The 27139-nt window shown below is 36.7% G+C and overlaps 2 protein-coding genes across 12 annotated transcripts in view; one reads left to right on the top strand and one right to left on the bottom strand.

Moving 5' to 3' along the window:
- Positions 1 to 3146, bottom strand: part of LOC136849812 (micronuclear linker histone polyprotein-like) — a 113725-nt gene extending 110579 nt beyond the window's left edge. Inside the window, exon 1 of one of the 3 annotated variants that reach the window (XM_067123253.1) lies at positions 3011 to 3146. The gene's annotated coding sequence lies outside the window, so the exon portion shown is untranslated. The remainder of the gene's footprint in view (positions 1 to 3010) is intronic. The other 2 variants (XM_067123256.1, XM_067123254.1) reach the window with 2 other exon arrangements.
- LOC136849810 (cell adhesion molecule Dscam2-like) overlaps positions 1 to 27139 on the top strand; it is a 427710-nt gene that overhangs the window by 35828 nt on the left and 364743 nt on the right. Inside the window, exon 1 of one of the 9 annotated variants that reach the window (XM_067123251.1) lies at positions 3383 to 3586. The exons of 7 other annotated variants lie outside the window; for them this stretch is intronic. The gene's annotated coding sequence lies outside the window, so the exon portion shown is untranslated. Of the gene's footprint in view, positions 1 to 3382; positions 3587 to 27139 lie in introns of those variants that run through there. One more of the 9 variants, XM_067123250.1, reaches the window with a different exon arrangement.

Genomic DNA, 27139 nt, shown 5'->3' with positions numbered 1-27139 from the left:
CAGTGGGTTTGTTACTTTTTGCCTATGAATTTTAAAATCTTAAGTGTAAATCGGGGTTCAATTCTCTCTCTCTTGATCAAAGCATTGAATTATGTGTCTGGTAGGCAGTCGATTATTGTGGGTTGCAACCATGGAAGAGACAAACGTGATGCTTGCAGCCTCATGCCAAATTACTTTGAGGAAAACTAAAAATTAAGTTAACAGCACCAGAAGCCATCCCTGCTGAAGTGAAATCCTGATATATATATATATATATATATATATATATATATATATATATATATATATATATATATATATATATATATATATATATGCAATTCGTGAATTCATAAAATATGAAAAATTCAAGGAACTTTTTAGTGCAACGAGAATCTTTATTACTTTAAACCATGCATATAAACATATGCACGAAATGCTGTGTGCTTGCAAGTGAATTTTCATATCCATAAACATGCAGATAAAGTCTAGACAAGCGGATGATGGTCGAGCGAATTGGGGGCTATAAGAAAGGAAAGAAAAGTTATCCAGACTTCCCTTTATGGCATAAAAGCAACTCGAGTGTCACCTCTTTAACTATGCAGAGTGACGAGGACCACTACTTTTACCACCTACCACAACATCAAGAAAATCATGTAAAAATATAAAAATGAAGATAGTCCTATGAAAACAAAAAAACATAGCAATGGCAATAATAATAATAAAACTATAGGCCTATCGCATGCCTCTCCTGCAAACAATTAAATAGAGGAGTGTGTTTTTGTGTGTGTGTGTGTGTCCGCTCATGTATAAATAAAACAAAAGCCTATTCTTAAAGTTAGAAAAAGAAAATCATTGTCATCAAAACGCCTTTAGCTTGCAGTGGAGAAATCGAAGGCAACTGTACTAGATTTTAATACAAACGCTACAAAGGATTATGACCTTTCGCTGCGGAGTCGCGTTGCAAATGGGCAAAAGCAATAACAGAGCGTCTTTAAACCGAAGCACAATGGCTACAACACAGCAGTCATTGGAAAAAAAAATGGGTATATCGCCTGTGAATTTTTCCGTGCTTTTTGGCGAGCCGTTTTCTTACTTTGGTGCTTGACGTTCTGACGGGTTGTGTGAGGGTTGGCCTGTGGTGGGGGGTTATTATAATGGGAAGGATGGTTGGAGGGGGGGTCATGGAAGGAAGATGGGGGCGTCATGGTGATAAGGACTGACGGGGGTAGGGGGTGGGGAAATATGTAAGGGTCAAAGGTTGGGAAGAGAGTTTTACAATGCTTTCCAATTAATAGGCTTTGCATCCTAGAATGCTAATATGTGGAAATTGCTGAATGTGAAGAGGGGATTTTTGTTTTAATGAAGACGCTAATGAGGCGGGCAATCCAAAGCCGAAGGAAACTTGACAAATTAATTGACACAATAATAAATTGTTTTGCATCGCTGAGTATAAACCACTGCAGACTGCTGCACGTGAAGAGTCCTCGTTCTCACTAAAGAAGCTGATTATGAAAACAGGCTAAGTCTTTATTTATGTTAAGGCTACCTTATGCCAGCACAGGTTCTTGCTCATGGAGTAACTCGTAAAGACTAAAAGCAACAAGATGAGACTTCACCCCCAGGGAAAGCAATGGGAGGTTATAGGCCTAGGCCTCTGTGGAAACGGATACCAAGATACTAACGTGAAACGTTTTATATTTGTTGTAGTTATATTGAGCTGTGGTTGTGCAGGAACCCGAGCTGGCACAAGGCCAGCTATAATCTAAATATAACAAGAAAGATAAGTTTGTAGCAACAGCGTTTAAATTTATGCCTTGTAAACTGTACTGTTCACACTAAACAAATCTGCAGTTATTCACATTCCGTGATGCACAGCACTTTAAACATTGCGCAGAACGTTGCCGTCTCTCATTAAAACACTGAACAAAAATAATTGGAATAATAAGGCCGCATCAGAGAGTAATGGAATCTTTGTCTTACATGATATGAATACATAATTATCATGAGAATTATATCTGCTGCATTTTGCTGTTATATGGTTCATGCATGCCAACGCATTTATGTTATGGAAACGAGCTGCATTAACGTTATAACTCCCATGAAATCCGGATGATATTTCATTTTGTATTTAAATATCTAAAAGCACATTTTAATCAGGTCAATTTTATAATTATTAAAGCTATCACTGGTAATTAATAATCAATAAAGCAAATTAACAACACCATACATTCACATTTGTTCACTGGTATGGTTTGCTTTTTTATTTATTGCAAGAATTAATTGCTAAAGTAACAATATTCCTTGAAAATTCATTTTCATTTCGCTTATAAGCGATGACAAATAATAATAATAATAATAATAATAATAATAATAATAATAATAATAATAATAATAATAATAATAATAATAATAATAATAATAATAACAAATGCTCCCTGCAGTGTACATATACAGCATGTTGAACGAACTGTGAAGGCAAGACAGATTTACCCTAATGATGAGATTTAGTTTTACATTCTTTTGCTGAATAAAATGGTGCTGAATTCCTCACCAAACACCTGCATACCAAAGAGAGAGAGAGAGAGAGAGAGAGAGAGAGAGAGAGAGAGAGAGAGAGAGAGAGATAATATCCGCAAATGATTTAAGAATATAAGATTGCAACGTACTTCACGTGTGTAAAATAACGACTGGATAGTAGCAGAGTAAGGAAAATCTAACTTTGTTGGTACTTCAGTGCTGCCGTGGAATGAAATTTCACTAAGAATTCCTTTACGCTTTGTTGTTACACAACAGGGAATAAGATATCCTTCCAATAACCTGAACACATCATAAGGGATATGAAAGCACCCCACGAGATAAAATCCACTTGCGAAGATTGGAATGTAGGCTAATGCTAGGAACCGAGTCGATAACCAGAGCTGTAGCATAAAGGGGAAAGGGAAAGGAAATGTTTTGTCCAGGGCAACAATCTACGCTTTTTCTCATTAAACCTAACGGGTGAAACAGGTGTCACTTTATCAATACTTACATGCATATTTAAAGAATTCATAGCTCCTACTTAACTGATCAAATGGATATCCGTCTTAGCAACACAGTCAAGTTAACCTTTATACTGATCTAAAGACTAAAATATTGTTTTTCCACTAATTCAGTTTCTACACAACAGCCGTCGATAAAGTTTTTAGTAGTGTCTTTCATACTAGATATTTTACTTTTGAATATATCAATTATGCCAAGAAGAAAGAATAGTTGTATTTTAAGTGTTTTCATATTCCACTTAGAATTTATTTTATAGTAGAGAATATTCGGAACAACGAACTTTGTTATGCATCACGTGAGAAACTGTACTGTTCCTGAACGCAAACAACAAGCAGATAATCAGATCTACGTGCCGGAATTAGGTTGTGTGACTCCTTTGATTCGATGTCCGTAATTAATACTAAACGCTTATCTCCTCGACTGAAATTGTCCGCGTGTTTCGTATGACATTATTCGATTACTGTAATTTACAAGTGCCATCAGTGTGGACTGTGCAGTGCTGATTTATGTGGAATTTACAGTTCTCGGCTAGAGATTCGGGGTTATGGAAGAACATTTTACAAAGGTACATAGGCCCGTTTTAATTTTTTTTATCTTACTTAAAAATGTTCAGTGTACAGTATACATAGTCTCCAATTACAATATTAAAATATTACATGACATTTCCTGTAACAATGTTCCTCAGATTGTTTTCAGTAGCCTACATCACTTTAAGCCTATATTAATCTTTTGTTTTTATTTTTACAAAAATGTTGATCATGCAACATTTACCTTATATCTAATAACAATTTTATTTATCCAATGATTTGTTGGTTGAAACACGATAGACTAGTACCGAGGAGTACATAAAATCTTATGTTTAGGTTGAGGACAGTTATCGAGATTAGGTCTACCCTACGTAACAAAACCATATCTTACCATAACCATACCGTACCTAAGTATCATAAGCGTCTTTACCTCCTTGGGTTAGTCCTACCTGTGCCCCGCATAGGCCTTGCTGGTTACCCTCACAGAAAGCGAGATGGTTTTCATATAAAAATTGGATTACTTTTATGAAATAATAAAATAACATCAGTATAAACTTCAGGATTAATTAACTAATTGGTAATTCTAAGCCGTAGTTCCGCTGTGAGCTAGACTATGGCAATTGACGTTTTCGTATGTTATTTTACTTGCGTTACAAGAATTTAAAGTAATATTTTGTCGGCCGGATGTAACTAAACTGTAATTGACCTTTGAAGACTAAAAATACCAACCTAACGTACCCTAGGGGCGTTTACTGGTTACAATTTTGCCGTATTAGCTATGGAGGGGGGTGGGGGGCACGCTGCGGAATGCCGGCTTAGATCAACCAACTAATTTTGAAGGTAGAAACTAGGCCAAAAGACAAAAGTACTTGAACGAAATGGAGCAAAATGGAATCAGGCCTGTTACATAAAAAATAGGCTTGGGTTTGTACGAAGGGATTGGTAATAGAAGAAATATCTCATATGCTAACCTAACCTAGGAGTCATCATCCTAACTAGCTTTGACCTGGTTCCTTTGCAGACCCCAGCTCCCAACCTTTCCTGAAACCTCTGGGATAACATAGACTAGCCCTGCACTTGGTATAGTAACCTTCAGTTAACTACAATAGTCCTAGGCTCATTCTGTGGTAGTATTTTTATAAAATGCTATTGTGCTTTGAAAGAAAAGGAAGGTGCTTGGAATAAGCTAATTTGAAAATACCCATTATAGCCTAGACTATGTAACTGAGATATATTTACCAATAAAGTAAGACTTGCTGCTGTGTGTAGTATATAGTAACTGATTTTTGGACCATTTCTACCAATAAATGTGTAGCTTGACCCCTCCTAAAGTAAAGTACAGTTTTAGCTTAATCCTTGCAAATATTAGTAAAGTCTTGTACGAAGCAGAGCTTATGCTGTAACTCTGCACAGTCGTAAGTAACAAATGTATCCCAACAGGTTTTAAAGCTGCAGAAAAACCTATAAGGTCCTTCTTTAATTATTCCCCTTAATTTGTTGAAGCCTCTATTATATTCAGCCTATTTACTTCCGCCTCTAGGCAAGACATACTCAGTGTTATGTTGAGCTTAAGTTGTCCACTTTTGCCTTATGACAGGTTAGGCTAGGTTAGTCTTTATTTGGGAATGGAATGGTGATGATATTCAAATTAGTGGGATTTTTTTATGTTGTCAATATCATTAAAATTGTATACAGTCACACTAGGAAAATATGCATTTTACTTTTTCAATTGGCAATTATAAAGAAGAACAAAGCTATAAGCAAACCACAGTGGTCAATCCTTATAAAACTACGATTTGAATTGCACTTTTGGCTTGATATCCTACTTGCTAATATAAATTGGTATTGGGAACTGTCAAAGTTTCAAGGTGATTGAGGCTAAGTTTCCTGTTTTTGCTCTACTTGTACAAGTTGTCAGTTTTGTAACAAAATCATTTATTGACCTCTGGATATTTTTAAAAGTCACATCTTAATGTAGTACAGTACAATATTGTTATTAACTCCTATGTACAGTATTACAGACTCAGGGTTAGCTAGGCAGGTAGCTACATTCTTAACCTATCTAATATTTGTTTAAACTGTTTTAAAATGCTCTCCCAAATTGCTTCATCAGATCAACTGATTTGTATAGGTTGTTATGGTGAACCCAGGTTGCAAGCCATGATTGCAAGTCATGACAGCATCTTTTACGACCATAAGATGGCCAGCAATGTATGCTCATTGGTTTTCCTGTTCTTTATTATTGCAATGTAGTGTAATTTTTTTTTGTTGGTTAAATGAAGTTCATGCATCGCCCCAAAGAGTGGTGTGTGTGTGTTCCTTGGAAAAAAAAAGCAATACTAAGATATTGTAGTAAATGCATTTGTTGGTTAAGCAGTTTGAAGCAAAAGTCACTTTAATGTAGTTTTGATGGAACAAAAGGAAGTTTGTTTTGAATGAATGTTGTAATAAAATGGAAAAACGGTATTAAAACTAGTATTGCATAAGTGTTGAAACTGTAATTATATGAAATTAATAAGAGTATGCCCATTGTAAGGCCATTTATCCTAAATTGACACAAATTAAAGAGAAATCCTCTTATTTTTTATGGAACCCCTCCCCGTTTGTGTTTGCCTGAAGTTCTTAGTGTCCCGGAAAATACAGGGTTAGGCTTTAGCAAATAAATGGCAGAGAAAATACTTCAAATTAATCCTTTTTGCAGTACCAGAAACCAGTCAGCTGTGCTGTGTTAATGTACAGAATCATTCCTTTAGGTTAGTCAGCCTTGAATTGTCTTTTATATTTTTACCATTATGTTGCATAAAGACTGGTTAGAAAATACTGTATTATGTCAGCTACACCTTCAGTGTGATAATTTGATTATTTTTTGTTCTATCTGTTATAGATTATCCTTAATTATTCGTAGTCTCTTGCTCACATGGGTCCAAATCATGTCTGCACACTATCTGGAAGCCAGTGTTCTTTACTGAAAACAGCATTGAAGGAAACATTTCAGTTCAAACCACAGATCTAGAGGCCAGTGTTTTTTACTGATAGTAGCACATAGGAAAACTTGTGAGTCAAAGCTGCATAGTGCATCATGAGGCTAGGTTTCTATGCTGATATTAGCTTAGATGTATATTGACAGCTGAAAACTGGTACTTGGTTTGAGCACCTCAAGCACCCTGATTCTTATTTGCTGCTAGCTTTGTTGTGACCATTCTACTTGGACTGACCTTCATTCTGATTTTGCTTGTTTCAGCATAAGCATCTTGTGTGTTTGTATGTTTGTTTTCTGTGTGTGCTTCTTTTTAAATGTTATGTTTGTGTCCTTTCTAACTATATTTTTGATATATTGTATTGTACCTGTTTCAGTGGTGCCACTTAGATTTTGAATGGCCTTAGAAATCCCTTACTTTGATGGCTAGTTTATTTGATATGTCCTTTGCTGTTAAGTTAAGCATTTCATTTGATTATATTGCTTTAGCATCTTGGTTTTGTTAGTTCATGTTATCGGCTACTCTTTGCAGTGAGTTTGTAGTCTTTTCTTTGAGCCTTTTATACCATGAAGGCAACGGAGGGAATGAACTTTTCATCAGGACCTTCTGTGTGACAACTTTCCATTCATGATAAACCAGTTGATTTGATTTCAAATAATGAAGTGTGACAGTTCATCTTTAACCTAGAAAGTACATAAAAAAATTGTGACTGTACTGCTTTGTCACAAAGTAGGGTTTGACTTTTTTAAAAATAGTTTTCTTTGAGAATCAGAGTCGGTTTTTGTAGCAGTGTGTGTGGGAGGGAAGGTGGTTAATTAAGAAAATGTTTTGTAGTAATTTATGAATTACTGTATTGTAAAACTGATAAGGAAAAATCGTTAGAATATGATTAATGAACGACATGAACAGTTCATTAATCACTTATAATGACAACTTTCTAGAGTATTAGTATGGCTTTATATGGATTTTGAAGGTAACTAGGAAGTGAAGGGGAATAAATTTCGAAAATCTGTAATGACGGTGTTTAGTAATTTATCACCAAACGCCAAATTGAACATATGAATAAGGATTCCGAGAAAGCAAAATGCAAATGGCTAACTATGGATGTTATTGAAAAGACCATTTCATCTCTTGCTGAATAAGTTTAATGTGCATGCTGATTACCAAAATATTGATATTTAAAGTGTTCCGTGTTGGCGGTAACAATTAAGGTTAGGCATAGTTTAATTTCTTTTTGAATTCCTTTAGAGTTTTGAATAAATTCGGTTTTATTTGCAAAATCAGTAACACCCCATGTAATCAAAGTTGTCAAGATTTTCACAAAGAGAAACTAAACTATAATTAAGCTTTTACTACCAGCGCTGAACGTTTTCAGTGTAAATGAGCAAAGTTTAACGTAACTGGTTATCTCCGGTACTTAGCCTACAAGTTGTTGGTCTTTATTTAAGGTATATATTTGAGTTTTTCTTTTTGAACATTGATAGTAATCAAACACATTATTGTAGCTACGGGGTTTCAAAGATTGTTAAATAATAATTACTTAGTGATTCTTTCATTTAAATTATGTATGTGAAGTGACTTACTAGTCTAATGTACCAGCACTCTAGAAGCTAGCGAAAAACTATGAAGTTTTTTTTATTTGCTTGAGATTCTCCATGACGTTATGTCCCTCTTATCCTTACATATCTCCCGAAGATCGTACTCGTTTGCTTTCATGAATATTTCCTCCTCATGCAAATATTCATCTCATTTTTCCCATCCAGATATGAAAACTTATTCCATCTCGCGAGATTTTCTTTACACATTTCCAGAAGCCTCGGATCTTATTTTCATTATTTTTAAGAGAAGGAATTCATTGCGAATGTGCGTTTTTCTTTGTCGCGTGTGAGGTGCGCTTTGCAGGGAGACTAGGAATGTATCTTGACGCATTCTGTACTGGTCTAATGTTTACACGCGCGTTTATGTATGTTTTATGACGGTATTATGTGTTTGCTTGTATATAGGTCTAGTATAGACTTGTATATAGGTCTAGATTTGGGGCACCAGGCCATTATAGTCACCTCTGGCTCTTATTTTATGGTTTGCCCGATGCTTTAGATGGACTATATCGATGTGTACACGACCCCCTCCCCTTTTTTTATCACCCCTCCCCCCTTTCTCCCCTTATCCCCCATCTCTCCCCAGTCATCACCCCTTTCCCTTGTTCTTCTCCTCATTCTTGTTCACCACAGCAAGAGAACTCGAGTTCCCGATCGCCTCTTTATGCTTCGCCATCAGATGTTGGGATAATATTATTATTAGCCGTAAATCAAATTCCCAATCAAGTTTTCGGATTCGCATTAAAAAGAATAAAAAAAGCGAGTTTTTAATTAGCTAAATTCAATATGAAGCCGCAAAGAGAAAATTGGCTGGTAAACTAAATTGGCATATTTTGCCATTTGCCACGAGGGTAAAATGTAATCATAATGATGAATTTCGTAACTTGCTATTTAGAATAGGTTTAGCGGGTGCACTTCGGCGTAAAATCTGGGCTTATCAAAATATCGCCCAAATTAATGTAGCCGCGTTATTTTCATAATGTTATTTAATATTCCCCCCCCCCCCGTGCCCCAGAATTGGAGTCCCACCAAATATTAATCATCCTCCCTATATGTAAAAGGGAATTTGTTTCTGCTGGTTAATATATACTATTCAGATCAGTGGAGTCTGTAGAGGCGGCCTAAATATGCAGTGGAATTCATTTACTCTGGTGATTTTTATGAATTTATTTACTTATTTATTTATTTGTTTGTTTATTTACGTCTTGCTACCTAACAGGTTGTTCGGTAATCGAATAATGATTTACAGTGATGTGAGATGATTTTAAAAAGATATTTCGTACTTTTTCTTTACTTAATTTGTGAGAAACTTAATGTTGACTTTGGAAATCTTACCCTCCATTCTCGGATCTGTTTTGTTTCGTTACCCCTAACTTTTGGAATAATCACGCATCTCATGTTTTCGTTGTATTTCACAACCTTCCATTTCTGAAGAGGCGTTATCGTTTCCATACCGGTATAAGGCCCCGCTCGTTTTCCATCTTTATATTTTATTTCAAGCGCTGCCTACAAACCGGATCAGCCTTACCACAGAAATAGCCTCCACATTCGAAACCTTTGCAAGGACGACGATACCAACTTCAGAACCCAGTCGATTGTGGGAAGGCAGTATCGAATTTTAAATCAACTTTGCCAAAACTTCGTCTCACGTACAGTAAACATTAGGGCGGTGACGTCTTCTGGAAGCCGAAATCGTAATGCGTTTAAAGAGATTTCCCTGTCTCCTAAAAAAAAAAAAAAAATCCCCCTGTGTCATGAGGATGTAATTTTGTTTTCATGTCAGATGTGGATCAGATCAGTCTATAATTCTGGTTTCTTGCCTATTGACATCACTTGGAGGAGTCTAACGATAATGTAAGCTTACATTGAATGCAGGTTTAATTTTGTTGTTGTTTCCCAGACTTTCGGAGAAAAACATGACAGAGGTTATTAAGGCATTCAAACTTTAGCTGCTGAAACGTGGATGAGACCAATGTCCTGGAAACTTCCAAAGCACCAGCCTCTTCATACACGTGAACAGAAGGATTCTCGGTATTGCTCTGCACCATTCTCACCTGTCGTTAACCCCCCACCACCTCCACCCACTCTGGTTTCTAAATATTAAGACACTCCCTTTACAGTACCGTTTTCAGTCGACCTGTCCAGCACTCTCTGAGTCTTCTTATCCTCCTTCCTGCAAACGCTCAGGAATTATAAACCATAAACCATCTGTTGTCCTTCATTCTTTCCACATGACCAAACCATCCCCGAGTACTGTGAACCTTCCTTTCAGCTGCGCTAACCTTTGTACTTTTCGTTCTACGCGTCTCCTATTCCTTACTTTTTCTGTTCTCCTTACGCCACATATAGTACGCAAGCAGGTGATCTGAATAGCTTCAACCTTTTTTTTTACCTTTTTTAATTGTGTTCTGTACTCACATATATATCTGTGCATGCGCGACCACACACACACACACACACACACACACACACACACACATATATATATATATATATATATATATATATATATATATTATATGTGCGTGTGTGTGTGTGTGTATTTCTGTGTCTGTGTGTTCGCGCGTGCGCAGCTGTGCTTGGCAACAGACCCAAACCCTTGAGTTTGATCCCTCGATTTTCGGAGGCTGTAATTTTCCCCATTTGGCCTTTGCAGCCGAGGCGCCCTTTCTCTGAATTGCGGGATGTTGATCATCCATCAATATATATATTTCCGCCTTCGTGCCCCGGACGATACATCAGTTCCAGAAATTGCCAATGATGAAGTTCTACACTGGGATTGGATGAAACCTTTTCTTTGAGCGCAGAGTCAATAGCACATTCTCTTTAATATATATATATATATATATATATATATATATATATATATACTACATATATTTTATATATATATATACACACACACACACACACATATATATATATATATATATATTATATATATATATATATATATATATATATATACATACATATATACGAGTATATAATAGCAAATTCATACACCTATAGGAGTTTACGTAATTTTCATCCGTTATTGGTTGTCTGTTTATAATTAATAGTTTTTCTTTTTTAAATAAAGAGGCGTATAAACTAAGTATATGGCACAGTATTAAATTCTGAATTTAGAACTAAATAATTGAAGCACTTTCCCGGAATTGAATCACTTTCCTGGAATTTGAGATTACCACCGTGAGTTTAAAAGCCATTAATAGCATTTGATTGTAAAAGGAAATCAGCCGCTGTATAACGCGGCTTAATTTGAAAGTGGAAAGTGGTATGCATTATTGCCGAGTGCTGGACATTCCTCGTCAGAGGTCAGGGCTGAGGGTAAATTCTCGTTCAGAGGTCACTAGGCAGGTAAGCTCACGCGGGAAGGTCGTGGGACAGGGTAAATTCATGTTGAATATGCGGATGATGTGAAGTCCTATCCCAGGGATAAGAGATAACCAGTTTCTATATTGCAGTGCTCCCTCACGTCCGGTGCACTGTAGGCAGTACTTAAGGTTCTTTGCAGCGTCCCTTCGGCCCCTAGCTGCAACCCCTTTCATTCCTTTACCGTACCTCCGTTCGTATTCTTTCTTCCATCCTACTTTCCACCCTCTTCTAACAGTTGCGAGGTTTTCCTCTTGTTACACCTCTGTAACCTTTTGCTTTCAATTTTCCTCTCAGCGCTGAATAACCTCATAGGTCCCAGCGCTTGGCCTCCGTCCTAAATTGTATATTCTAATCTATTCTGTTATACATTACAGTGCTAGTCCTCATTACCCAGAACGATGTGCTGTTGTTGTTTTTGATTAAGCTGGCGTTATGCCAGCACGGGCTCTTGCTCCTAGAGCAGTCCGTAAAGCGACGTGCGAGTGTCTCTTCCCGTAATCGCTACGTCGTCTTGAAGGACGTAAAGAGAGGTGGAGGTTGGGAGGGAGGGGAAGGGGGGGGGAAATTCCTCTTCAGAGGTGTTTGTGAGGATTCTTCCTTTGTTTCTGTACCTGTTTAAGCCATGTTAGGCCAGTTCTCACAGTCTTGTATAGTCCTCATTCTTTTCAATAATGCAGTTTTTTTTATTGTGATGCAGCCTGCAGCTGTCAGCTAGCCTTGATAACCCTCATTGAGAATACAGTTTTACAGTTCATTTTTGGTTCCTCATTGGACGGGTCGATATCGTTCCCGGATAGCACTGTGCTGGGCCCGCGTTCGATTCTCCGGCCGGCCAATGAAGAATTAGAGGAACTTAATTCTGGTGACAGAAATTCATCGCTCGTCATAATGTGGTTCGGATTCCACAATAAGCTGTACGTCCCGTTGCTAGGTAACTAATTGGTTCTTAGCCACGTAAAATAAGTCTAATCCTTCGGGCCAGCACCTCTCTAGGAGAGCTGTTAATCAGCTCAGTGGTCTGGTTAAACTAAGGTATACTTTGGACCTTTCTGCAGCGACTGGTGCTTTGGACCTTTCTAAAGTGACTGGTACTTTGGACCTTTCTACAGTGACTGGTACTTTGGACCTTTCTACAGTGACTGGTACTTTGGACCTTTCTACAGTGACAGGTGCTACGTTCGAAACTGTATAAATGTCATAGCAAATGGACTAGACTGAAGAATGCGTTCACTTCCAGCATTCTTAAACTTGGTCTTCACTGAATATGGAAGTGTTTATTACCAATTTTTAGTAACCTGAAAGAGATAGGAAGTTTGTCTTTTTAACGAAAAAGGGCCAAAGAGAGAGCCATGTTAACGCAGATATCTCCAAGGCCTGATGGAAACGGCGAGAATGGGAAATGAAGAAGCGAGACCTTACCCCCGAGAAAGCGATAGACCTGCCCCTCGAAAGAGGCCCGTTATACGTTTGCCATAAAGGTAAAGTTTACATTTACAGGAGGTATCGTGGACGAAATTTTTTTACTTATTTAATAAAAAATGATAATTTTTATCATGTGTATACCGTATTTCAGTGTTTGATTGCATATTTGGTGTTTAGGACATCAGATTAACACGTACCTATTCATTCTTCTTCTTCTTCGTATATTATTATTATTATTATTATTATTATTATTATTATTATTATTATTATTATTATTATTATATTAATGAATGACCGTGTCCAGAATCGTATACCTATCAACTATTTTCATTCTGTCAGTACTTCTTTGTCCAAATTCCTCCACAGCAGTGCTGTATATCAACTTGCTTCCATATACTTATTGACAACTTAACGCGGTCTAATGAACTGCAGCAAACAGTTCTTGGGATACAGTAAGGTGTTGCGCGTGCAATTTGCCAAGTATTGAGACTAAAATATAGCCTCAAGAAATAGGCACCGATGATCGTGAATCATAATACATACATACATACATACATACAAGAATGCTTTCATCATAAAGTATGATGGGAGAACCGGTCTGGTCCATGGGTACACTTGTTAGAAGTACGTGTAGGACACTGCCTAGTTACACATGTAAATATGCTCGTATATATACACACACATATAACAAACGCATATATATATATATATATATATATATATATATATATATATATATATATATGTATATATATATATATATATATATATATGTATATGTATGAAATATAAATATATAAATTATATATATGTATATACAGTATATATATAAATATACATCTATTTATATATACATACATATATATGTATGTATATATATATATATATATATATATATATATATATATATATATATATATATATATATATATATATATATATATATTGAAGGTAGTCAAGGTATTCGGCATTGTTCATTATCTCATTTCGCGTCACGTAGACTTATCCTTTATTTTTTAAAAATCGAATGAAGCCCATTCATATTTTCTAGGCATTACCGTTTTATTTTATCAGCCAGACCTATTGCAATTTTGCCTCGGAAAAAAAAAAAGATAGAGGAATAAAAAAAAATGAACGTATGAGTGCCGGCCAAGGATTCATTCTCTCTCTCTCTCTCTCTCTCTCTCTCTCTCTCTCTCTCTCTCTCTCTCTCTCTCTCTCTCTCTCTCTCTCTCCTCTGATAATAAATTCGTCCTTTCCGGAAATGAAGTTTGTAACTTTCAAATAATTTCGATAATGGACCGGCCGGCAGAGACTCTGGCATAAGCCCGTAATCTGCTTTTCAATTTTATATAAAAAAAAAAACAGCCACATTATACTTGAATGCAGCGGCGTTGCCATTTCGTATTTTGGAAATGAAAAAAAAAAAAAAAAAAAAAAAAAGTCCGGAGGAAAGGATTGCACGCGCTCACGCAGTCACTCGTTCCGAGCGATTATCATAAGTACAGCAAATGTATGTACAAAATGGGTTTATCTGTCCGTCTCATCATCTCGATCCGCTGTCAGTGTGATAGCTAGGCGATGGGATTATCTTCGTGCATTAAATTTATGTATGTATATATATTATATATGTATATTATATGTATTAGATATATATACGTGTGTGTATGTGTGGATAGATATGTATTATATATATATACATATATTTATACGTATATATAATATATATATATATATATATATATATATATATATATATATATATATATATATATATATATATATACAGTACTGTATATATATTATACACACATATATATGTGTGTGTGTGTGTGTGTATGTATGTGTGTGTATCACTTAAAACTCAGTATATTGTCTTCACTTGTGGTTTTAAGTAACATAAATCACGTGCAATTGTGATTTTAATCATATATATATTTCTGTCAGAGAGAGAGAGAGAGAGAGAGAGAGAGAGAGAGAGAGAGAGAGAGAGAGAGAGAGAGAGAGAGAGGAACAACAAACCAATCAGTAAATATAATTGTATACGTTGTTTGCTCATGTTTTTGTTTGTCTGTTGTCTTTTTTGTTTATTTGTTACTAGACTAATTTGTTTGTCAGCCTTCACACACAACAACTCGGGGGCCCCGTTGCATTTCTCTCCGTATGAATGATCTCGCCAAGTGCGTCGCCAGTCGAATAAATCGATAAACCAACCCCTCTCCTGCCTTTGTATCCAGCACCACGTTCTTCATCTCGGGTATATATGTCTGTTATAGAAGTGCTTTCACTCAAAAGGTAAGTCCGAGCAAACAATAAATGGCCGCAAGTGCCTCATTATTCCCCTATCACGAGGACGTCAATTCATCCATGCACTGACCTTTTATGGGCTGTCATTTTATGCCCATGGTGGCCCTTCTGCCCTCCCTCCCCCCTCCTTCGGCCTCCTACCCCCTCCCTCCCTCGCCTCAGAGTAACCCCTGGCCTGCCCAAAATGACTCAATATGCAACATGAATAATTATTCATTGTTGCTAATGGTTTTATTGGGGTATGGTTGTGGGTGTGTAGGCTGAGGGGTTTGGAGTGGTTAGAGGGGGTTTAGGGGTGATGTGGTGATAGTGTAAGTGCTTGGGGGTTAGGGGGTTGATATTGTAAGGGGTTGGGAGTTGGGGTGGTTAAGGTGAATGTTTACCAGTATTGGAATAAGGTGAACGAAAGAGCTGCTTTGTTATTCATTGGTTCCTGAGTTCTTATGACTTAGCCATGGCATTCGGGTGGATTTTTGTTTCACCGCCGTACAATATAACGTGAATAATGGCTTTGCGTTCCCCCATCAGCCGGGTGTGCTTGGTAAAAAGAGGGGCGCAAAAATTAAACAATATTTGTTGACCTGTTAACGAGGTTTTCTTGGTTGCAATTCCTATTCTCTTTTGTGTTGTTTGTTTGTTATTTTTGTCTGCCTGTTTGTGGTTTTAAATGTCTTTTCTTTCATTGACCCGGTGGTTTCGTTTTACTCTTTTTCTTTTAATGAAGGGTAATCGCAGTGCTGGAGAATGTGTGGTAAGATGGGGAGGCTAACAGCGGAACGTACATTTTTCACAGGATATTTTTTTCTGATTGCGTATCAGTCTTTCCGACGCTGTTTCGTATGCCTGATTGTGTAGCAGTGTTCCCGACGTTGTTTCCTATGCCTGATTGTGCATCAGTCTTTTCGAAGTTGCTTCGTATGGCTGATTGTGTATCAGTCTTTCCGACGTTCGTTTCGTATGCCTGATTGTGTATCAGTCTTTTCGACGTTGTTTCGTATGCCTGATTGTGTATCAGTCATTCCGACGTTGTTTCGTATGCCTGATTGTGTATCAGTCATTCCGACGTTGTTTCGTATGCCTGATTGTGTATCAGTCTTCCCGACGTTGTGTCGTATGCCTGATTGTGTATCAGTCTTTCCGACTTTGTTTCGTATGCCTGATTGTATATCAGTCTTTCCGACGTTGTTTCATATGCCTTAGTAAACAACTTTTTATTAAGAATTGTCTTCTGGTAGAAGCTACTTGGCTTCTGTATGCTACGGAGATTCAAGCAATTTTGTCTGTTCATGTTTACTTTCATGAGGATCAATTAGTAGAGAGCCTGTCCCTGGACTTTTTGATGAATGAGGTGGTTTCCGTGGCGTCAAATCACCAGATCTTTGTGGAAATTAACCAGGAACTGATCACTTGGGTGAGGGGTGGGGGAGTCATCTGGTGAATATTTCCACCAAGTTCCATCGAAATGCGTTCATCCGTTCTCGAGATATTTTATGTACACGGTAGACATTTTGACACTTCTGAAAATATTACCTTTCGAATCTGTTTGTCCTCTTTAAAAAGGAAATGTTTTAGATTGTGTTGGAGGAAAAGAAAGTAAGTTTTATGAGACCTAACCTAACCTAGTTACATGTCCCAGCACTGCCATAATAACTCCGACATCTAAACTTTGCCTAATGAAGTTGGTTCGCCTGTCCATTTGATGATCTATTCGTCACGATTGTTTGTTCCTCATTTTTGCTTGATTATTCCCTGGGAATGATTGATTTTGTCATTAAAACGAACAGCTCTAATCGTTGATTCTCTCAGTCATTGGCTGACTTATTTGCGGCTCTTTACTCTCATTGTTTATTAGATTGTTTTGATATTCTCTTCTTCTTCCTCCTTTCCTTCCCTCTTATTATTCCTCCTCGACGTCAGTGGCCTCGCAAATGAGCGACGCCACAGGTGAGCGACCCAATCACTCAGCTTCGATTTTTTACGGAGCTCATTTTCTCCCGCGGCATTCATCACCCAATATTTTTCATTCATCCGATTTATGACGAAATAAATCATGATAAATAGGACACGGAAACGCCCTGTAAACGGATTTACGATTTAGTTATTAATCCAGCTGATTACTGTCGGAGTGAACAACGCGCTGATGGATTGATTTACATAACACGCGTTTCGAAATTGGCACTGGATCCTGGGTATTATATATGTTCTGTCGTTATGTTATTTGTAGAATCGTTAACTCTGTGTGTGCACCCCCTAGGGAGGTAGCGCCGTCAGTGCACGTCAATATGGTGCACCCAGTTTTCAACCTTTTACTCTACCTCAGTTCCCACTTTCTTTTTTCCATCTTTGCTGTCCAGACACTCGAACTCCGTCTATTCACCTTAAGCACTGGATGGCTGCAAATGCTCTGGTGCCTGGTCTTGTAGCCAGATTTTCATAAGTCGGTCAAATCAAACTTTTGTGTGGATGGGTGGCCTTTTATATATACTATAATAGGAGCATTGGGGATCTTTTGTTATACTAGAATAGCCAGATTTAAGATTATTACATATATATATAGCATATATATATATATATATATAAATATATATATATATGTCGACTTATATATATATATATATATATATATATATGTCGACTTATATATATATATATATATATATATATATATATGTGTATATAATGTGTCGACTTACTCCCTGAGTTCAGTAAGATGAATGATTCAGTAAATGCAGCACATCTCTTATCTCTTAATCTTAATTGAACTTCAAAAGAAGGATGGACCTTGTTATTGCACATTGCGCACAAAGCTAACCTGATTTAGATTTCAATTTACATAATGGACAAGTAAAAGGAATTCATCCATTGGACTCTTTGAAGTACTCTCTTGCTTAAAGCGTTATCCTTTAAATGGTTTAGGGCTCGTCTTGAGTAGGTCAGCAAGGCAAGAGTCCATTCTAGTAACTTGCAAGTTGATTTGATGGTTGTCTTGTAACGGCCACTTGGCGTCACAGCAGTAATGGTCACCGATGTTATATTTAAACTTGAAGAATCATCGTATTTTTTTAAATGTTCGGCACTGTATGATAAAATCGATGGGGAAAGTGAAGAAAAAAGAAGAAACGCGGTAGTAGAAACACAGCCATTTGTAAAATCCTGCATTTTATATCATTGACAGTTTGAAGGACTGCCTGAGACCTAATGCGAACTCCATTTGGACCTTTCAGTTCGTCACTCCGTTGCTGCCTTGTGAGGGCATGCTATTCGTCGTTTAAAGTCTAGAGCGAATACTACCTAGTTTAGTAGATACAGTTATTTTGATACCAAATTCACATCGATTATCGGCAATCCATGCTTCGTATGTAATATGAAAGTGTCATAAGTGCGTCATTAGTTTATTGAATGTGAATGTGTCATTCACATTAATGCTTCGTAACTTAACGGCGAGGTGAGAAAGTGTTTGACATAATCACTTTCTTTCTCATGACGAATTGAGAAATGTATGATATAAAAACTTTCTTTCTCATTACGAATTGAGAAATGTATAATATAATAACTTTCTTTCTCATGACGAGATGAGAAAGTGTTTGATATAATCACTTTCTTTCTCATGACGAATTGAGAAATATAATATAATCACTTTCTTTCTCATGACGAATTGAGAAATATAATCACTTTCTTTCTCATGACGAATTGAGAAAGTGTTTGATATAATCACTTTCTTTCTCATGACGGATTGACAAATGTATAATATAATCTCTTTCTTTCCCTTGACGAATATTTCCAGAAGCCGATATCCTTTTAAATTTGCCCCAAAAAAAGGAAGTTTCCGGATTCGCTCTTCTCGCGGTCATTAGTTGCATCTGAAATACTGCAAAGTGATTCCGGACGGAGGTTATGGTGTTTGCAGAGCGGGTTCATTTTTGCAGTCCTCCGCCTCTCTCCGGGCTTTAAGTAGGAAGTTAATAGAAGCTGCATTTTTAGTAGCCAATAGCAATTAGCCCTGGACTGTCCCTCCCTTGTGTTTTTACAAGCTCGTGCGGGTTTAGTGTTTGTTTACGCTTTACGTCAAAAAGCCACTGGAGTGATGAGGTCGGGCATTTGAGGCTCGCTTTTTGGTGGGGGTATTGTTATTGAAATGCCGTTCTGAGGATGAGAAGTAAGTGGGGTTTCTATTGTTTGTATTTCGTTTTTCTAAAATATGTGGATTTGAATTTAAATTATATTAAACATGTATGTATATATATATATATATATATATATATATATGTGTGTGTGTGTGTGTGTGTGTGTGTGTGTGTGTGTGTGTGTGTAATTTAAGATTCAAATTCACGGACACAAGCATTAAGGCACAGATTTCGTACACATACATACATACATACATACATACATACATACACTCACGTACACAAACATTAAGTTACAAATTTTTAATACCAGAGTCACTCAGCCTCGAAATAACAACCCCCGAAGGGGAATTTCTAAGTGGTAAGCTATTTATCACCAGGGAGACTCATAATAGTATTCAGTATTCACCGTTAGTGAGTCTTGCAATGACTACGAAGCTCCCGTTATTTTTTATCCAGCCTTAAATAATGATATTGCAAAAACTATCTCAAAAATTCCCTTGATTTTTCAAAGTTGCATTTTACGAGATATTTCTGTTGCAAATTGTTATATTTTCGCGATGGATTATTCTCTTGAAAATCTCCCTGGCTAGTATTTTATTCAAAGGGTTCACCGTCCCTGCCTCGCTTAATTTCTTTTTGGAGGCCATCCATCATTCAGCAGCCTGGTTTCTGATAGATAATTGGCTCCGGCTGAGAAGAAGGAGAAGAAGAAGAAGAAGAAGAAGAAGAAGAAGAAGAAGAAGAAGAAGAAGAAGAAGAAGAAGGAGAAGTCCAAAAATGAGAATAAGAAAAGTTCCAAAATAAATATTATAAATCCAAAATGAGAATATAATATATATATATAAAATAAATACATAACACATATATATATATATATATATATATATATATATATATATATATATATATATATTATTCCGTTTTAAGGTAATTTGTACGAGGTCGCACATCCAGCTCGAGTGAAGTTTCATGCCGCAGAACTAATCTTATTTCTGACTAAGTTGTCGCGAAGTTTCCAGGGGATAAGGGCGAAGGGTTTCTTTTTTAATCCATCTTGATGGAAAGGAAGTGATTCAACGAAGAGATCTCTTAGGTCTCTTAGTTGAGATTGGTTACTCGGAGAGAGTGGTCCACTGTATGATATATATATATATATATATATATATATATATATATATATATTACTTCGTAAGTTAGGCTTTTAAAGCGGGATAGTTTAGATCTAGATTTTTCAATTGGCAAAGTACAATTTACGGAGTACTAGCTTTGAGACAAACATAATCTGTATATATATATATATATATATATATATATATATATATATATATATATATATATATATGTATGTATAGGCTTATATATATATTTATATATGTATGTGTGTATATATCTATACATATATGTGTGTATGTATATAAAATATCATATACATATATATTAATGTGTATGAACGTATGTACATTTTAAAGTTATTAAGTTCGCAGCCCTTTTATTTATAATAAGTTAGCATTTATTATTATTATAATGCCATTTGTAGAACTATTATTATTATTATTATTATTATTATTATTATTATTATTATTATTATTATTATTATTATTATTATTATTATTATTATACGAACCTCCCACTGCGCAAGTTTTATTCTTTCCTTCTCTCCCAAGTATGTAATATCAGATTGCTCTTTTGTTTCCGGCATGTTTACTTATGCGCGGATTACTTTTGTCGCAGACTTAGGCTGGTGGGATCCTTTCCAGCGCAGTACCTGCTCTGATAAGGAAAGGGGAAGATTAGAGGCCGTTTTCTTCCTTTCGTTGTTTGTTTGTTGGAATCTTGCTCTGCGCTGGGTGCAGGAATTTTACTTAATATTTTATGTCCACTTGCATAGACTAGTAGTTTTTTTTCTTTTACATAGCGCATGCGTGCGCGGGTAATTTGCCCTATTTAGAGAACGGGGATTTTCATTGCTTTGTTGGGGCATGTTTTTTCCACTACTCACACACGCTATGTGTAAATACATGAATGTACACAAAGGGAATTAGCCCTTCCTTTTCTCTTTTTTTGGTGATTAGTTATTAGCCCCCATGCCCTTTTTAATTATGGTTGCGACCACCACAGCCGTCTAACTACTACTTACAAAAAAGGCGTGATGGGGCTTTTAGGCATAAGTGCCTGTCTTTGCGCAGGAGTTGCATGGTAGGTGGAATCTGTTAACGATCACTTTTAAATATATATTTTATATATATATATATATATATATATATATATATATATATATATATATATAAATAATATATATATGGAAATAATGAACACAGTGAGCACGTACTACAGAAATAAAATTTCTGACTCACACCGGAAACTAACCTCGGTCTCCCGATTGACAGACTAAGGTCCTTCGTTACCGCCTGGGACTGTCACTCAGGAGACCGGGGTTCATTCCCGGAGTGAGTCACAAATTTATATGTATATATAGATACGTGTGAGCATGTATAATAAAATTCTGGAGCCGGTAAATGTTTTAATTAAAAGTTGTTTTCTTATTTTTGTATATATATATATATATATATATATATATATATATATATATATACATATATATATATATACACATATATATATATATATATATATATGTAAATATTTATATATATACGCATATATACAGTATATTATCTATCTATATATGTGTATATATGTATGTAAGTATTTATATATATACACATATATAAAGTATATCTATCTACCTATCTATCTATCTATCTATATCTATCTATCTATATCTATCTATCTATCTATCTATCTATCTATCTATCTATATATATATATATATATTATACATATATATATATATATATGTATATATATATATATTATACATATATATATATATATATATATATATATATATATATATATATGTGTGTGTGTGTGTGTGTGTGTGTGTGTGTGTGTGCATGTGTATTGTGTATGTGTTAATGTGCACGCACGTAAGGAGCATGTGTGTACTTGGTAGGTGTGTCGCCTTCAGCTCAAGTTAATCCCGCTGTGATCTAAGACCCTTGCGTGGTAAGTAAACAAGTCATCTTATCTGTTTGGACTCTTCATATATATGATTGAAGAGTGAGTTTGATACCAATAATCTTAATATTATAGCTCAGTGTTTACGCAGTGTAAGTATTCAACACGTATGCTACATGTATTTAAACACATGCTCATATACGTATGTATATATTTGTGTATGTATTTTTGTTGGCCTGTATGTATTGATGAATTTCCTACATAGGCCACCCTTCCGCCTCGGCAGCAGCATAATATTCACGCAATGGTAGTATTCAACTCGTAGTCTACATGTATTTAAACACATGGTCATAAACTTATGTATATATTTGTATATGTATTTATGTATGTGTTGATGAATTTCCTTCATACCCTCCTGTGGCAGCCGCAGCTTATTACTCACGGGATGGAAGTATTCAACATGCACGCTACACGTATGTAAACACATGATCATATACGTATGTATATATTTGCATATGTATTTATGTATGTGTTAATGAATTTCCTGCATACCCTCCCGCCGCGGTAGAAGCTTCTTATCCACGCGATGGTAGTATTCAACACGTAGTCTACATGTATTTAAACACATGCTCATATACATATGTATATTTTTCTATATGTGTTTATGTATATGTATTGATGAATTTCCGACATACCCTCCCGCGGCGGCATCGACACCAGCAGCTTGGTCGCAGCAAATCCAGATCAAATGTTGGTGCCCCTTTTTTTTGTGATTGAGGTTGATATGTCGTTATCCTCTTTGAGGGGAAATTTTATTGTTTTCAATATCCACAAAGCCTTTGAGAGCATTTGTGCTGTTGCAGCGTTTGATAAACTTGTATCTAGCAGCATTAATTCTACTCCGCCTAAATTGGAACGCGGTGGTACAAGTTGTGGGGGGAGCGGTAGGGGGTGAGGGGGGGGGACGGGGGGCATTTTTCGATGTTTTTGTCGCCGGATCCGGAGATCTGCGCTCGGGTTAGGTTTCAATTTGCTTCGTGTTTCAGGGGCAGTCACGTCTCTCTGTCCTTCAGTTCGTTCGTCTTGGGTCGGTTTTAATTTTGGGTTTTGTAATTACGGCGCTGTTTATTTATTTATTTATTTATTTATTTATTTATTTATTTATTTATTTATTTATTTATTTATTTTCCTCCTCACTTTATTGATAGTTCGTTCTTACTCTTCTGTTTTGTTGTTATGTCCTTGATATAGGCTAAGATAAGCTACTGATGTGTTTTAGTATATTCTTCACAATAAAATATTTGCGCTAATTTGGACGTATTTTCAATTACCTATTCTTATCATTTCCTGATCATTCAGATTTTCATACTTTTCATTTATTATGCACTGAACATATTCATAATGGCAAATTTCGTAATGAGCGCCGAGTGTCGCTGAATTAGCAAGAGGTTTCAATGGCCACTCTTTATAAGTGTTGGAACGATGACCCCAGAGATCTGTTCATTTATAATTATGATTGCAATCTTGGTCTGATTATCCTAATTATCTCGTCAAGTAGGTTATCTCGTCTTGTTGAAATGTTCATCCATAATGAGTCGGGGCTGTCTCTTCACCCATTTCCCTACGTTGAAAGAAATGATCTCTTCGCCCATTTCCCCACGTTGAAGGAAATGATCTTTTCGCCCATTTACCTATGTTGAAAGAAATGATCTCTTCTCCCATTTCCCTACGTTGAAAGAAGTGATCTCTTCGCACATTTCCCAACGTTGAAAGAAATGATCTCTTCGCCCATTTCCCTACGTCGAAAGAAATGATCTCTTCGCCCATTTCCCTACATTGCAAGAAATGATCTCTTCGCCCATTTCCCTACATTGCAAGAAACGATCTCTTCGCCCATTTCCCTACATTGCAAGAAATGATCTCTTCGCCCATTTCCCTACATTGCAAGAAATGATCTCTTCGCCCATTTCCCTACGTTGAAAGAAGTGATCTCCTCGCCCATTTCCCTACGTTGAAAGGAATTCATATATTTAAAGTGAATTTTAGAAAATCTGTGGTCTAATAAATTTTGTATCATGATTTTCTGAATATGGTGAACATATTATTTTACCCTGTAGCATTCAGCATGTAATGAATAATGAATGGCTTGCGTAATGGAAAAGCTTAATGTATTATGAGAGTGGTGCACGAATTATTGTTGTTTATAGTGTGCAGTAGGTAGACAGATATAATGGTAGACTCTCTCGGTCGCTATGTCTGTTTTTCTGACTGTCTATCTGTGTGTCTGTCTTGTATTTCATATAAAGAATCCCATGCCTCTACCCTGTGCTAAATAGGAATAGCTTAAATTGATCGTATTCTATTTCGTTCATTTCGAGAGGACACTGATTTAATGAGAGAGAGAGAGAGAGAGAGAGAGAGAGAGAGAGAGAGAGAGAGAGAGAGAGAGAGAGAGAGAGAGAGAGAGAGGGCCTCGCTAGCTTACTGGCTAATCGTCCTCTTGTAATTCTTCAACCTTTCGTTCTAGTTCGAACTTCTGTTCGTGCAGTGATTAGCTAATCACGAATTCTTTATTGAGCATTGCTTCTATAGGGACTACCTTCCTGTAGGGGGCATACCGTCAGTGCACCTCATGCGGTGCACTGTGGCATTACTTGTTGTTCTTTGCAGCAGCCTTCGGCACCTAGGCCGCAACCCTTTTCGTTCCCTTTTACTGTGCCTCCTTTCATATTCTCTTTCTTCCATCTTACTTTCCATCCTCTCCTGAAAGTTGATTCATAGTGCAACTGCGATGTTGCCTCCTGTTACACCTTTCAAACTTGTACTGTCAGTTTTTTGGTCCCAGTGCTTGCTATATTTATAGTTTTTGGTATCGGATTTATTAAAAAATACACGAACCAATTCCTGGGCTCCTCTTTCTAAAGCAACTCGAAGGCCAATCGTGACATCATTTGTGGAACCTGGAACTTTTTCCCTCACCATGTGTTTCCAGAACATTTCATCTGCTCTTCCTTGTCTTTTTACCGTGACCACACGCATATATATATTTTTTTGTGATATTTTGCGCTATGGAAACAAAAATCTATATGCTCTATATACTGTGACATTGCAACCTTGCATAGGAGCTGGCAATGTCTAGGACTTGGGAACTTGTTTTTTCGCCAGGGAAATCAAAATATATTATTTGAATCAGCTATAAATTGGCGTCGCAACCCCAAGTTCATAGACGTTGTCAATATATGTATATGGGGAGAGAGAGAGAGAGAGAGAGAGAGAGAGAGAGAGAGAGAGAGAGAGAGAGAGAGAGAGAGAGAGAGCTATTTGTTCTTAGCTTATTTTTTGCTAAATTAAAATATATTCATTTGTCGACATCAGAATATGTATGAGTGACAACTTAGAGAGAGAGAGAGAGAGAGAGAGAGAGAGAGAGAGAGAGAGAGAGAGAGAGAGAAATGCTAGTTTGTTATTCACATTTTTTGTGCCAAATCAAAATATATTCACTTGACATCAAAATATGTATGAGAGAGAGAGAGAGAGAGAGAGAGAGAGAGAGAGAGAGAGAGAGAGAGACATGGTTGGTTTGTTATTCACATTTTTTGTCCCAAATCAAAATTTATTCACTTGAGAGAGAGAGAGAGAGAGAGAGAGAGAGAGAGAGAGAGAGAGAGAGAGAGAGAGAGAGAGAGAGAGAGAGAGAGAGAGAGAGCGCCAATTTGTTTTTCGCATTTTTTGTGTCATCAAAATATATTCAATACATATATGTGCGACAACTGAGAGAGAGAGAGAGAGAGAGAGAGAGAGAGAGAGAGAGAGAGAGAGAGAGAGAGAGAGAGAGGCACCCAGTTTGTTTTCCCCCAGCTGTGCATGTTTGGGAACAGCGTTTGTGCCAAATCAAAATTTATTCACTTGGGAGAGAGAGAGAGAGAGAGAGAGAGAGAGAGAGAGAGAGAGAGAGAGAGAGAGCGAGCGAGCGAGCTAGTTTGTTTTTCGCATTTTTTGTGTCATCAAAATATATTCAATACATGTATAAAAAGGGACAACTGAGAGAGAGAGAGAGAGAGAGAGAGAGAGAGAGAGAGAGAGAGAGAGAGAGAGAGAGAGAGAGAGCACCCAGCTTGTTTTCCCCCAGCTCTGCATGTTTGGGAACACCGTTTGTAAAATGCGCCAATACTCTTTTAGAGCATCTAGTAACTTTTGTTTGGGCGAAAGCTTTGTAGTGTAGAGTAGTAGCTTTAAGAGCGCTTTAAATGGTTGTTTGTGTTTATGGTTAAATCATTCAGAAGCTCTCGCTGCACTTTTCGGCTTCCATCTGGTTTCTGGCGCTTTTCCACCTTACGGACTGACACTGACGCAGCCCTTCGGTCCGGATTGTGGACGGGGATTGGGTCGAGCTATTACTACTACTACTACTACTACTACTATTACTAGTACTACTACTATCGTTATTACTACGGCTACTACTGCTATTACTAATATTACTGCAGCTACAGTAATAGTAGTAGTATTAGTAGTAGTAATATTAGTAGCAGTAGTGGTAGTAGAGGTAGTAGCTGTATCAGTAGTAGCAACACTAATAATAGTAGTAGTAATAATAGTAGTAGTAGTAGTAGCAGTAGTAGCAGTAGTAATAACAACAGTAGTATTAGTAGCTCGACCCAATCCCTGTCCACAATCCCGACCGAAGAGCTGCTACTACTACAACTACTACTACTGCGATGATGCTAATGATTGTAGATACGTTAAAATGATGTTTGCTGATT

Source organism: Macrobrachium rosenbergii, chromosome 21 (assembly GCF_040412425.1).
Source record: "Macrobrachium rosenbergii isolate ZJJX-2024 chromosome 21, ASM4041242v1, whole genome shotgun sequence".
Lineage (NCBI taxonomy): Eukaryota > Metazoa > Arthropoda > Malacostraca > Decapoda > Palaemonidae > Macrobrachium > Macrobrachium rosenbergii.
Note: the sequence above shows the minus strand (reverse complement) of the source record. Positions and strands in the feature narration are given on the sequence as shown.